Source organism: Acanthisitta chloris, unplaced genomic scaffold (genome assembly GCF_000695815.1).
Source record: "Acanthisitta chloris isolate BGI_N310 unplaced genomic scaffold, ASM69581v1 scaffold4558, whole genome shotgun sequence".
Lineage (NCBI taxonomy): Eukaryota > Metazoa > Chordata > Aves > Passeriformes > Acanthisittidae > Acanthisitta > Acanthisitta chloris.
The window spans coordinates 29,249-43,872 of record NW_008685356.1 but is presented as its reverse complement, the minus strand read 5'-3'; positions in this window follow the sequence as shown (position 1 = coordinate 43,872).

Genomic DNA, 14,624 nt, shown 5'->3' with positions numbered 1-14,624 from the left:
GTGGGACATTAGGGTGAATGAAGAACAGATACACAATATAGGGTTTTTTCTTTGTCTTTTATACAGTTAAATAAAAATAAATAAACAGGTGGGAAATTAAAGACCTATAACACTTGTGAAACACATATCAGTAACACCTTAGTCTGAATTGTGGCAACATTCCAAAATGAGCTAAGATATCAATACATTTAAATACCTCCATGAAATACCCCAGAGGAATCAAAACTCACAAGTCTGTGCTTCCAGGTATGTGTAGTATTTCCACATCCTAAACAGAATAGGAGAAAAATAGGGATGAATGATTTGATTTAGTTCATGCACAGCTGAGTTATTGGTCTTCTGACCTGCCATTCTTAGAGATAGATCAAAGATGGGACTAATATTCAAGATTTGCAATAATAGCTGAACTGCTGTATGTCCAGGGTAGGAAGTAAGAATATCTTTATTCAGTATCCATATCTCATGCATGTGCTGTATGTCCTGTGCCAGGCAGTGATGATGGGCAGGTTTGTTGTTTCTATAAGAAAACACTAATTACTCTTATTGTTTCTTAAATCTTTTCTGCAGATACTCACACTGGAAACACAATGTCACTAATTTCTGATAAAGTCTATCCCATCCATACCACTCCATACCAACAATTTCCTTAGATTTCTTCTTCACTTGCCACAGTTTGTATCATAAGATTCCTGACATACTAATTGCCTTAATCTGGAGATCTACTACCCCTCCCTGTCTGTATGCCTCCACTGGAACCTGGTTTTCAACAATATTTCTACCCTGGGCAGAGCTCACCCGCAGTTCTGCAGCAGAGGAAATGCCATTCCAGCTCCTCAGGGAAACAGACTATTATTCTCTTCATTAGGTTTTTTTGCTTGGAAAGCACTTTTTATCTGATAGCAAATTTTTTTCCACTCCTGTACTGCAAGCTTTATTTTAAACAAAACACAGCCATTCCCAATTCATGTCACTTTTCCAGATTACTTAAAATGCAGATGGCCAACCAAAGCAACAAGGTTGGAGGCATTCCGTGGCCCAGCTGATACCTTCAGAGTTTGGATGTTGTATTTATAGCAATTGCCATACCTTGAGCATTACATAAACCAATTCCAAAAAGACACAATAATAAAGAAAACAGCAAAATTTAAGGTAGAGACAGGTTCAACAGTCTTTATCAAAGATCCAGACAAAAGCAAGTAGGATCTTTACACATGAAAAAGGATTGTCTCCTCTACTACCTCCTTTTCTCATGGTGATAAATCTTGTTCTGTGCATGCCTTAAACCCCTGCCAAACTGTTGTATGTCTGAAGCCATGTTGTCAGCTATGACTAATAGTTCTTGCTGTAGAGCTGTTGCTGACCTAAACTTTTTCTGCCAGTGATTTCACCCCATTCAAATGATTGGTGTCTCCTAGAAAGTGGATCTGAATGCTGTAGTAAGTTGATGCAGGTAGTTCAACTGCTTATCCAATTGGTCCCATTCTAACATGGATATTTCAGGAAATGTTATGCCAGATACATATCAAGCATTTAATTTATCTTTAACAAACACAGCCAAATATACATCCAGCCAAACATGTGAATGGAAATCCAATTAGCTTATTATGGGTTTTTTTAAACTAGAGATATATTCAATTCAGTAGGTGATTTATTTGCTACTAAGAATGATGTATTGGATGTTGTGGATGATATACCTGACTTAGTCCAGCACCTGACAAATCCAATTCAGTAGGTGACACAAGGTATCATTTTTGCAGAAATATATCTGATGTACTAGGTTATGAATTTGATAAAAATTAGGAGTTTTTCTTTGGTTAGAAATCCTTTATCTTTCACCTGAGATATGTGACTATAAACAGAATAGGGGACATAAGTCTTTCACATTAAATGCTAATAAATGACATGTCCATTATACTATGTAACGTTTCCTAGCCCTTGGAATGCTGAAATGAACAATGGGAAGTGACAGGAGCATCACTTTTAAAGGGTGCTTTTGACACAGTTTCCAATGTGCTTTCAGTAAAAGTCAGCAAAAGTATCAACTCTACCTCTGAATATACTCATTTGGAATTGCCTGAGAGGAAAATATAATCTTCCATGGAGATCAGTGAGTTGTTTTTTCGTTACCGTAATTATCATAATACTTTGAGCCCATCCTGGACCTGTGCATGTACATATTCTGAACAACAGATATAGCACCTTGCCAAAAGATACAATCCTGTTCAAGCTTTCCATCAATAGCAAAAACTAAAACCAAACCCTCCCCCCGATCCAGCCCCAAGCATCTACCAAAAAACCCCAATCAACCAAAAAGAAAACAAAAGTCCTTCCTCCAATTTACATTAGAGTTTTGATATTGCTATTACCAGCGAGAAACAAGTATTAGTAGAAATGAAAGCTAATGATATCATCTGGTATTTGTAAAGACCTTGCATCTATAATGCATTTGATGCTGGCTATGCATAGAGAAATGCATAGACCCTGTCTAAAACAACTTATGCTTTAAAAAAAGACAAATAATACATGAGGGTTGTGGAAAAAGTAGATCGTACACAAATCACAACTTACATTACAAAAAGTATAGAAAATATGGCTTACTCAGGCACATTTTACCAAACAGCCTTGTTAGTCCAGAGTATGCATTGCCAAGTCCAGTGCATAGAACTACCAAGCTCCAGAATTAAAGATAGTATATTCCACTCAAGGGACAAGCACTTTTCAATACCAACAATTGCTTCCTAAGAATTTAATGTATAGATGGAAAAACTTTGTTTCTATTGAGTCACTCCAAGTAAGGAAATTTCCCATTACAATGAATCCAAAGCATCCTGTCTGGTGCTTAGGGCAGTTTGGGCATGATCAGGTTGACCTCCAGCTACAAAAGGAGTTCTTGGAGACCACCAGACATCAGTGCTGTTGCTTCTTAAATTGTATATCGTCAGAGAAAGAGGGAATAGTAAATTAAGTTTGACACTGTAAATAAATCTCTACACATCAAGAGTCAAAATAAAGGAATATTAAGCTTAAATTCTGGGCCATCAGGCTGCATTGAAAGTGGGCACAGGTTGTTCCCACCTGCCAACTATGCATAGCTACATGAGGCAAAGTTACTGCACCTTGAAGGAAACAATAATATCCCTAAGCTTTTCCTTGGTAAGAGAAAAAATGGCCTAACCTATGAAAGCGAATGCCTGTAGATTACGGAGATCTAGTTTTCAAGAGGTCTTCAACCTCACATATTTACTGTTTTGAAGTGACAGCTAGGTTAGAAATGCATAAGCAATTAATTCATATCAGTAGCAAAACATTTGTTGTTACAAAATTTTTCAGGAAGCAAGATTGACAGTTGTAGATTCAAAGGTACCCTTCACAATCTGGTGACTTTTCATGTAATTTAGGCTGCTCTCTGGACATTTGGATTGCCAGCCACACCCTTAGTGCTGGAGGTATCCTGAAGAACAAAATCAGAGTAAGATAAGTTTTCTAGAAGATGGATGCCTGTGTCAAGATCATCGGAATGTCTTGAGCATTTGTCTTTTTTCTTTTTGATTTTAGAGACTAGAGATCCTGGCTTAGTCTGCTGAGTGGACTTTCAGGTTAACAGCAGAAATATCTAAAAAGGCATGCAAGAGAAACCCTGGAGTGAAGTCACTGTCATGAAAATATAGCAAAATCCACATATTCTGAATCTAAAGACAGTATAGGGAAAGGAATCTTAATTTTATTCCATGGCATATGATAGATCATGCTTCATAGTTCCTTCTATGAAGGAACTCCAAGTATACCAGCAATTCAAGATGAACTTTAAGGATTTAAGCCTTGTCCTTATGAAATTAAATAAAAAAATAAATCTCTTATGCTCAAAAAGCTAAATTTTATTAGAATTAGATGTGAAACTGTTAACTATCTATAATATTTCTGAGCAGTCATAGTCAAAAGTCAAAATAGCTATGAAAAAGAACAGATGAAGAAGAAGTGTGTATTGCCATGACTGTCTCCTATTGTGCATCTGCTAGACAAGTTTTTATATTCAGGCTTGTTTTCATTCAGCTCAAGGACTTTCTGGCTTGCAGCAAATTCTACACAAACCCAGATTTTCTATCTCCTCTGAGGCTTGACTGCACCTCTTTGCTGCATCTCTCATTCTGCTTAAAATTCAGTTTCCCAGATCATCTCTGCAAGCCTCCCTCTGCCTCTTCTTCACCTTTTCCCTGTGTTCTCAAGTGTTTTTTGCCAAAGTCAGATCATTTCATTGACCTTTTCTTTTTAAAACTACAACACAGTAAATGAAAGAAAGGAATTATGACAGATCTTTTGATGCAGAATGAAAAAAAATCTCTATTATGTATTTAGACTCCAGTGCAATTTAAGTATGAGGGTTACTTGATTTGGGTCCATATTGAAAAATACATAAGAAAAGTGTGTTAATGAAACCAGGTTAGTTTTGGTGCCCAAATAGCATCATGTAGCCAAGTTCTCTGAAAAGAGACACTTCCTGTTTCGACAAATAAACCAGAGTTTGAAGGAATGCTCTGAAACTTCTGGCTTCTGCAGAGTCATAACCCTAGAGCAGAAAATAAGATCAAGCATAATCGAGGTATTCAGTACACAATGCAAAGAAACAACTTCAAAACAGCATTCCTTTAAAGAGTGTGCTCAAAATATTCCAAAACCACCCAGAAGCCCATCAGGATTATGGTGAAAACAATCAAAACTGAGTGCCAAGTAATTAGAAACAACACTAGAACAGTAGCTTAGTCTCCCCACTTTGCCTACAACCTTTTCAATCTCCCAGCACTTCAAAACACTGCAATATGAAAAATCCCCTACCTCCACTCAATTTATTCTCCTATGAGAAGAGACCCACATTTTTATCTATCAGCTCTCACTGACCTCAAACTGTAAATTACTCCACCTGGCTTTCCACTTTTAATTAGGGCAATTATACTCTGCCTCTCTGGGCTTGTTGCCAGTGCAGTCCAGTTGATTTTTCCCTAAAGATACGGAAAGCTCTATTACATGGAGAAAGACTGCAGACACAAGCAAAGGGAGCTACAAGACAAGAGAGTCCAGTATTTTATGATCTGTTGCATGGTTTACTCACTAATCTCACTCAGGAGTATTCTTTTCTGCAAGTACAGACTAACTTGATCTTGAGTCATCTGAATTCTACAGAAGCTTTCCATGTATATCAGAAGGTTTCATTGCAATCTGTTATCATCACAAGTGCAACCTGAAGGATATTTTATTACATCTGTTACTCAGTCTGCTTTTCACCTGACAAATGCTAGACAATTATTATTTTTCCAGTATCTAAACCCAACACTCTATTCAGCTGCTACAAAATTTTGCTTTATTTTCTTTTCCAGACTCTGAGAGGAAAATCACTGCTGCCACACTTTGATTACTGCATCACTTTCCTCAAGGAACTTCAAATGAAAGACTCAAGTTATTTTCAAAAGAACATCACACTCCCATGGGAAGACATAAAATAACAGTCACATAATGTTTATTATAATATATTGTATGAGAGTTGAGTTTAGCCTAAAGATGCACTTGAAAGGTTGCATATGTTCATGTGCCTAGACCTCATAAAAATGTGCTCCTATGTGTATGTGATGAGGCATAAACTTTGATAAAAGCTAAAAGGTAGTTCTGAAAATCTTATGTTGCATTCTGCCATCAGCACTTTATCGCGAGCTGTAATGTAGTTTAAAAGCAATGATGATGGATCTAACAATTCATATAATTATCGTCAATCCATTTTTGTCCTATGTAAATTAAATTGAGTTTCTACAAAACTGCCTGTTAGATGTAGAATTTACCTTTATGGACTCTGAAGGCTATTTTATTTCTTCAACTCAGATATTACTTTAGAATCATTTGCCTCTGACAGTTAAGAGACTCAATATCATATGATTTTTATCAGGTAAATATAATCTAGAAAAAAAATTACATGCAGGTTGTACCTAAACAAACTGAACAAGTTCTTGTCTTGCTATTACCTCCCAAACATAATTCATTATGTACCTTAATGGAGGAAAACTTACATATCACAGGCCTTATTAGGAGAAACATCATTTGAATAGGTTTGTTTTTTCCATATGTTTATGTAGAAATAATGAAAGGTTCTGACTGAAAATATTAATACTTGTTAGCATTTCATAGAAGTGGAAGAGCATGGTAAGCACACTCCAAAGTGTTTACTGTGCACATAGTTACAGGGTTTCTATATTGAGACACTCTGACAAAACTTTATCATACAAATAGTTGTTTATCATAGTTCTAGTCCACCTCTGCTGGTGCCAAAGGTAGCAGTGGCCCCACAGTTTGTGTTCACCAGTGGCTAAGAGCTAACAGTAATAATGTTAATAATCAAATAACCATAGAGACTGAGTCTCTTGGACCATGATCTTTGTGCTGGATCATTGTTCAGAACATGCATCATTCCATATCTTTGGCAAAGTATAGGATCCTTCAGGTTTTAACAAATCAAATGAATGCAGTCTCCTGAAGCTGAAGTTTGAATGTGAAAGAGGTGTGTCAGAAAGTGCTTTAGTAATGTTGAAACTGCCCGATTTGTACAATTTTAGATTAAAAATAGTTCTAAAGTTTCATTCTGAAATTACTTCATGTAATAACATGTTTCACTTGTGAAGTAAATCACATTTTGTGATAGCCCATCTGTAAGTTCTCTAATTTGTGCGGAGTTTTGTTTTTGAGTTTGATGACAGTGAAACAGTTTATTAAACCAAAAAGCACTAGTTCTTCTTCCTTCAGATTTTTATTTTATGGGAATTTCCATACAAGGAAATACCACTTTTTCTTCTGTTCAAAAAGGACAAAAAATCCTTTAGATAAAATGAAATGAAACAAAATTTAAACCAAAACATAGCAGAAAAATTCTCTCTATCTATTGTCACCTAGTTTTTCGGAAAAGAAAACCTCGAGTAAGTCTTGTTAAGCTATGATTTGGTAGCAGACTCTACATCTTTCTGTGGTTTTAAATCACTAGCAATATTTAACAACTATTTGAGTATATTATATTTCTCTACACCAAGGGCTTCTGACCCTATCTTGTTCTGCTGGCTGTCTCTTGGAGTGTTATACTTCAGAGTTGTGTAACTTGCACCTCTTTTTATTTTTTATTATTTGCCTTGAGAGCAAACTGTTTTAGTGGAGTCATAAACCCCCATTTCACTTCATATTCAGACTTGATTTGTATTCAGGGCTAAGCAGAATCCTGGCCCATTGTATTTGAAATGTTTCAAGGGAAAGAAAATCCCATTCTCAGGTGTGTTTGAACTCAGGACCTGGGAAGGGAGCCCAGATTTAGTGTTTAGTGTATTTTTGTTTGCTATGTGAAGAATGAGATGATGCAATTCTGCTTTTATTCATGTCACTGTTGCTCGTATTTTTGAGCACACTTATTCTGCTTTTATTCATGTCACTGTTGCTGGTATTTTTGAGCACGCTTGAATAGAAGACTGGCACTGTAGCAAATTTCCCCAGTGTTTGTTCTTCTACCCAGACAGTGATCTTACGAGTTTCTGTTAATCTCATGAGGATCCTCATCTTCATTATACTGTGTAAGTGCCAACTAGGGAGCTGCTGAGAGTATTGTACATCCCAGGTGCATTGAGAGTGTCTGCCTATAGTGCCCCTTGGGGAAGAAAGGCAGGTGTGGGAGATAAGAGCTGGCCACACTGCATCATGCCATTAGCTTTTTGCAAGTTGTTGTGATTCATGTGCTTCCAGAAAACTTCAGCTGGGCTTTTTCCAAGTTCCTTGGGAGAAACACTTGACTGCTGAGAATAGGCAACGAAACGCATGCATCTGCAGAGTATTATCTGCCTAATCTGCTTTTATTTTCTTTGTGAAAGACAAGGCTCTCCACCATATTCCTGCATCCTCCAACCATAACAAGGGCTGTGAAATGATATATATAGAACAATCACCTAATTGAAATGGCCAGAAGTTGCATTCTGTCCTGCAGATTGATCAGCCAATCTATGCATTAATTGAATGTTGCATCATCAAAGATGGGATGAACACCAGAAAAGACAACATAACATGAAGGACTCTTAAATATTCCAATTTCACAGAAAAGATCCATTCAGATCATGAGAGGTTTGCAGTAGAAATTTGAATTACCCTTGAAAAAGAGTGATATGAGGTACAGGAAACACATGGTTGTCATTTTGTCATCACTATTTTCAGAGTATAAGATCTTGACTGCTATGAGGTAGGAGAAATAAGAAATTGTGTCAGCAAGACTTAAGGAGAAACTGTCAGCTAGAAGGAGTTTGAATCTATTAGGCAAGTTATTTCAAACTTGCTATTAAAGGCAAACCTCAACTCTAGAGTAAGTTATCAAGACAACGGACTTTTTCCTCTTTTGTCTCTGGTCATCAGCCACAGTGACATTCACTCAAAATAACCTCGAGTCAGGTTGTAATACCAAGACAAATAGGGCATTATTGCCTGCACCTTTTCTTGAAAATCTCTATAAAGAATTGTTTTTCTGTAAAGAATTGTTTTTACTCCTGTAAGAAGTACAGGCGGCATTATTTTTGTAATTTTTCTTAATATAATATGAGACTACAGTGACTTATGGCGACTGAGGCAGGTGTTAGCATAAATCTTCCCTTCCTGACTTTCACACATATCCAAGACATTTCATAGTTATCATGGCTCATAAGATAATATATAATGTCTTCTGTGTGCTGTCTATCTATATTCGCAATTAAGAACAAAGTAAGTTATTTTTCTTCTATAGAGAGGAGGAAAACCATGCTCCCATCAGGGTAGTATTTATTGTAGGGATGAACAGATTGAGGCTTTGTCTCTTATTTTTCTTTTTAGCTTTTGTACTTTGATTAAAGTTCATTTGAAACCATTAGGAAGAAGCTTTAGGCTTAAACTTGGCTAGATTTTTTTTGGTTAGCTTTCCTGAGTCTTACCTCTGAAATATGTGATAGAGAGCCCAAATTAATTGTCAAATGCATAGATTATCTTTGTGCATCTTGGAAGAAAAACGCATTTTCAGATGCTTGCCCTTGATAGTTGAAGTTCTATTAGCAGCTGTGAATAGAACATTTTTGAAACAGTTATGCAAATGAATTAGTCATTTACAAACACAGACGTGTTCGTCTGCATGGATCACCTCCTTCTTCTTAACAAAGCCAAATACTAACTTTCATATGTATTTATAAACAGATTTTTTTACCAACTTTGATTCTCAAGCTGTGGCATCTCAGAACACAGAACAATTTATTTTTTGATGGAAGAGTTGTAAATTACTGCAATATAAGATAGTGTTGCAAGGAAAATTCTTCAAAAAATATAATATACCAACACCTTGGGTCACAGAGGGGGAAAAAGGAGGGAGTAGAACAACATTTTAAGATTTGTACATAAAGGTGATACATTTTGGTACTTATTATCTTTAGTAGCCATTTCTACTAAAGGTTGCATACTCATGTTTCACAGCTCTTTGTCAGAGGCAACTGACACAGTCATTTGGGTTGTGGGAAAGAGGCAGGGAAGGAGACCCTTATGTTGAAGTAATTTCAAGGAGGCATAGAATAAACAGATCCCTAAAGTAACATGATGATTGCATTCCCCATTATGTTGCTGTACTTTCAACGTGTCTAGGCTCTAAACAAGAACTATCTTAATTTGTTTTGCCTGTTTATTTCTGTAGGCACCCTAATTCTTTCTAGAGAGTATATCCTTTCCACAATGTAGTGAACCAAGTCTTCTGTCCTCTTTTCCTCTCTGTGTGAAATTTTGATATGCACAGTGCAATCAGAATAATAGTGTCTTGGTTCAGTGGCAAGCAAGAGTATATCTTGTATGTTGGACTCGAGCTCATTTCTTTGCATTCTCCATTTATCTGTGGCACCTTTGTTTCCAATAGACTAATTTCTGTAGAAGCCACTATATTTTAAGAAATTCCACTCACATGGTCTTATGAAATACCATAGATATCATCCTCTGTTCTGCTCCCTAAATCCCAGTTCATTAAGGAGTGTAACTTACTCCCGTGTGTAAAGCTGAGACTGATGAAAGAAGTCTGATTTTTCGGGTTTCTTCTTAATTCAAAATTCAGTTCACTTTCAGGTCAATCATAATTAGGTTGTATATCTATTAGTTTATTAAAGCAACATTTGTGTGCAAAGCGTGAAACCATTCAGATCAGTTCTGCTTCATATGAGACAGTGGGTTTTATGTTCAAAATGTAAAGTATTGATCAAAACAGTATTCATGTGACTCTATTCCACATATTTTTCAATCTTTTTTGCTAAAAAAATCTTGATAATTGCTGCTAGACTTAGCTAACTGCTTACTACTTATCTCACACGACATTGAAGGACACAGAAGAACAGCCCCTGACTGCAGTTAAGAACAGAATTTCTCCCCTTGCACCTAATCTTTTGTTTTCACATCTTTTGGATCCTTTATTTCCCTTATTTCATCCACAGGTAAAATGACCAACCAGTCTGAAGATTCAAATTGACTCAAAAGGATTTGCATTTGATCCTCACATTCAATGATACATATGCCCTGGATGAGCAGAAATGCTCTCCAATGCAATTACATTTTGAAGGGGCATTTTGAGATTCAGTTTTATATAGCACATCCCATTTTCCACATCCTACAAATCTGTTCATCCTGGTAGATTCCTTTTTGCTTGTCTTCATTCATAAGGTTGACAATTGCTACCAACAGATGTCCTTAGTGGATACAGAAATGTGAATTGATATCAAATTTCTCTGACAATTTGTTTGATAGTTCTGCAAAAAAAAAGGAATGCGTAAGAAACATGCAGAGGCAGCTTAGTTAGCCTCAATTGCTTTAGCTTCAGTTGAAGAACTTAAGTGGTGAGCATGTTTGAATCTGCTATCAGTGTAAATTTCAAATAGACCCCTCCCAGATGGAGGTAGTAGCTCTTAATATTCCAGAGCTGCTCTTGCGCAGATTTTCACATTACTGCAATGAAAGAAATAACATTAAAAACATTTTATTTCCTGACTTCTCATACAAGATCTTCATTTGTAAATAAAATATGGCTACAGCCAATGAAATGGTACAGTGAAACAACCAATGAGACATTACCAGCACATACTCATGGCTCATCTTGCATGTCAAGTTATTACTTCCATGCTGTGGAGACCACAGCTAAGGACTGTCTTGCATAGCTAACAACTTAGAGCAATACCACCTTGATACTGCATGATGTAATAACTGCCAGAGGAAAGCCATATACATAGGGAACCACACCTGTGACTTTTGCAGATTTTCATGTTTACAGAAATTGGTTCACTATAGTTTTGCAAGACTGTTTCATCAGTTATGACTGATCAGTGCTGTAAGTTATAGGCTAATATTAGGAGAAGTTAACCAAGCTGATTTCTTTTTCCAGTCTCAAACAGAGTTCTTTATTTTTCCTATATTGACAGCATTTTTCCTGCTCTCATGAACTTTTTCTTTCCTCTTCCTTCATCTCAGAAATGATCCTTTTTTCTGTCATGAAGAAATGTCCTCTCTTGCCCAATACTCTCACAAAGCAGAGACTGTTGACTTGGTGAAAAATATTAGTGTTACATACTTTAATCATAGACTCATAAAAGAGTTTGTGTTGGAAGGGACCTCTAAAGGTCATCTAGTCTAATACCCCAGCAATGATCAGGTTGCTCAGAAGCCCATCCCATCTGACCTTAAATGTTTCAAGAGTGGGGCATCTACCACCTCTCTGGCCAATCTGAGGTTCCAGATTTTTTTGCCACACTCAATGTAAAAATACTTCTTCCTTATATCTAAATATTTAAATATTATAACATTGTAATCTTTAAAGCAGTAATGTTTAAGGGCTTTGTGTTACCTAACTTGGGTAACATTTCTGCAAATAATTTGATTTCTGAACAAAAAAGCTGCCAAAGCCTGAATCCTTATTCACCAGACCAGTAGGACACATCACAACAGTTGCAATCATTTGCTGGTCAATATAAACTTTTCTTTCCTTTCCTTTCTAAATCCTGACTCTAAAATATATGATGATATGATGTATCAGCGAAAACCAAGCTATAGCAAGAATTTTTGTTTCATTGTCAACTTTTCCATGCTATCATAGATTATGTAGCTCAAAAACTGATATAAGACTTCTTTTTCCTGACCATGATTACTAATGCATTTAGTGTGTTCTCTGTATGCCTAGCATAATGAAGGAGTTGCCCATTAGTTCAATGCTGAAAGAATTACAACATTATTGAGCTCATTTATCAACCAGAAAAAGCATATTATATTGATTAAAACAGAGTAGTTAGGTGCTTTTGTGATAGCAAGTAGAAAACCTAAGCCTGAAAGAGAAAATTACTATTCTACAGGTTATTTCAAATAGAAAATTGACCTTAATTCATTATGCTGTATAAGTCAAAATACTCATTCTTCAACTTTTGACCTGACCTTACTGTCAAATATCTTGGATAAATGTTCAGAAGAAAATGTGATCACAAATCAGAAGGAAAGACTTCTTGGACAGGAACTGTGCATTGTTCATCACCATTCAGTTCACACTATTTTCATAAAGGTAAAAAGTGTACATGTGGGAGCAGAAATAATAACAGCGGGAGAAAAAGAAATAAAAAGGGCACAAAAAGATATAGGCCAGGCTCTCAACTGATGTAAATCTGCCTATCTTCACTTGAACAACAGATTTCAAACTGATTACACCACCTGAGGAGCTCATTTCATTATAGATTTGGTGTCATGGTCACATAAGCTCCCACTAATCCTTATGCTTGGATTATGATGGTAGATACTGTGCCTTTTTCTTGAACACGATCTCACGTAAAAAAATAAAATACTTAAAATTTTCCTTATATTAAATCGAGGTGAGTTTTGAGATGCTAAAAGTGAGTAAGACACCCTATATTAACTATGTCCTGCTACTACTCAGGACATAAATGCCTAGTAATTCCAATATATTTAGTGGATTACTCCTAAGATTTACCCATGTAATTGAGAAGATAATCAGACTTGATGGAGTATACAAGAAGTGGAGCTTAATAGGATGGACCATATAGACATTAATTTAGAGTTTTTTTATCCCTCTGCAAAGAGCATCCCATAAGCTTCTGGAATATATGTCATGATGACTCCTGTATTATTGTACCTATCTAAGCAGATAAAAAAATAACCTATACAAGGGCCCAAATAAAGAAACATACATAGTTAAAATTCCAACACTTCTATGACAGGTTGTAATGTTTCTCTCGTCTGTCAATAATGCAAGCAGTGAGTGGCTAAGGTCTGCTGGTTAAAGAAAATCTTAGAAAGTTGTAAATTCATAGGTTATAATAGCTCCAACAGAGCCTTAAGATTTTTCTCTGTCAAAAGTCAGTGTATGTAGATGTTCTTTTTCCAGTTTTGAAATGGCTGTTAATAGTATATGTAGCACAGATTAATAGCCTTAAAAAGCCTTTTAATAATGTGCCAATGATCTCAACACTATGCAGACAAAATTCATACAGAAATATTGTTGAAGTTTCTCACTAGGGCAGGGAGTTACTTGAAACTGTGTTATTACAAATTTTTCATTTTGTCTGTTTGTGGTACAGTCATGTTCTTTCTTCTTTATTTTTTAAATGTTTTTTTTTAACCCTGGATGTAGCTGTGCTAGCCTATGATCCAAAGTTCTAGTTGCTCTCATTTTACCCATGTACAATTTTTCACCATGTACATAAAAACGCAGAATAGAATGTCAAGAGTTGCCATTAAGATTTTTTAAGGTCTTTGTCAGCCCTTAAAAATAACATGCCCTTCTACTATCACTTCCAAAATCTATATCAAATTTTCCTTCCTGACTTTTCTGAATTACAGCTCATTTTGGGTGTGACAGATACTAAATATGTCTCAATAGTTATGTCTCATCTTAAACACACTGTATTTATTTATTTTTTATTAAGACTGTGACAGAGCAGCAGAAAGGAAGTTTGCCTGCATGCAGCTCCTGTCTGTTTCACATTTAAAACCTCTGGAAAATGGAGGTCACTCTGTCTCTGAGAGCTGCAGGTGTGTCAGATGTGGTGGCCTTTAGGCTGAGCCAGAGCCAAAAAGGAGCGGAGAGTAAGAGAGGGGTGCAGCCTGTGGCCAATCCTCAGGGCATGTGGAAGGAGACCCCCTTGGGTCTGCTTGTGTGCAACAGATTCAGCCTTGGAAACAACTTACAGGTGCTCAACTAGAAAGTGCACCAGGAGGAAAAGACTAAAATGGCAAGGATACAAGAACCATTCCCTTTAATTTGTCTTAGTCAGCAGATACGTGTTTTGTCATTTAATGAGTTTCCTCAATCTAGTTTATTTATTTGTGTTCTGTTTTTAAGACACTGGAAAATATTGATACACTGACTTCAAGGAGAGAGAAGAGATCCCCCTCACAGGTTTGGCCAGTTCGAGGTCGGGTTACCTCAGGAGAAAAAATTTGCAAATTTTTGATATGCATTGTCTTCCTCCTGGCAGGAGAGATGTTTTCAAAATAGTAAAGCAACCAGGTTTTGAATTTTAGAAGAGTCCCGACTTTGCATGATATATTGTTACATTGCCATCTATTAAGGGTTTGGG